General features: G+C 39.7%; 1 non-coding gene across 1 annotated transcript; it reads left to right on the plus strand.

Moving 5' to 3' along the window:
• The first annotated feature begins 569 nt into the window (after positions 1–569).
• LOC140628878 (U6 spliceosomal RNA) lies at positions 570–673 on the plus strand. Its single transcript, XR_012026810.1, has one exon. It is a non-coding gene; the product is annotated as a U6 spliceosomal RNA (small nuclear RNA).
• Positions 674–1,020: the final 347 nt, after the last annotated feature.

The following is a 1,020-nucleotide window of genomic DNA, read 5'->3' on the forward strand; positions in this document are numbered from 1 at the left end:
AAGGGCAAACATTGATCTTCCCAAAGATCTCTGTTTGAAAATGGCTCTGATTGATGTGGTATGGTCCCCATGCTCATCTTGAAACGAACAACTGCCATGTCTAGTGTAATGGATCATGATTGGTCAAACTTGGCTTATATTTCCTACCCTGTGAGGGACACATAGAAGAGAGGAGAAGATTCTCGAAGGAACTAGAAAAAGGAAGATGGACAAAATATCAGGCACTCAAAACTTGTGGCTATCTATTTGTAGCAGTCTATCACAGTCATAATATACATTTTCTAAAAGGCTTTAATAACAAATTGTAATAAGCAAAAGTATTTTAGCTGTGGTTCACCCATCCAGACTACTTGATGGAATGCACTTTGAATTATTGTGTTCATTTTCATTACCTTCCAGAATGCCTTAATAAAAACCCAGCTGCTCCACTTGCTCTTCCCAGCCAGGCAGCTCTCCCATCTGCATGTGATGGGCCACTCTCACCTGTCAATTCTCATAGTGAAAGCCCTGCTAGTCCTCCAAGGCCTCATTAAATGAGGGGACCTATAACATTAAAAGTAATGAGTGTGGTGCTCGCTTCAGCAACACATACACTAAAATTGGAACAATACAGAGATTAGCATGGCCCCTGTGCAAGGATAACATGCAGATTTGTGAAGCATTCCACATTAAAAAAAAAAGTAATTAGTGTGGAGAGAGTCCCTAAGATGACAAAGGAACAGGTATCCTCTTAATATATCCCCAGATTGTCATATAAGTGAACCCTTTAATAAATTACTGTTCACTCTAAGTAAGGTAAAGCTTTGGAAAAAGAGGAGAGCTAAAGGGTTATACACATTCAGAATGCATTCCTAAGAAATGGGAACCAATAGATTAGTTCATCGATCACATTCTATTTGAATTCCAGCTTTAATTGTGGAATTGTGTTGAAGTTGTCTAAGGAGGAGGCCATGTTACAGTAGACACGCTTCTTAAAGAACTCACAGTCTACAGGGCTGTGAGGTTGTGAATGATGGGGAG

Source organism: Canis lupus, chromosome X (genome assembly GCF_048164855.1).
Source record: "Canis lupus baileyi chromosome X, mCanLup2.hap1, whole genome shotgun sequence".
In the NCBI taxonomy this organism is placed as follows: Eukaryota; Metazoa; Chordata; class Mammalia; order Carnivora; family Canidae; genus Canis; species Canis lupus.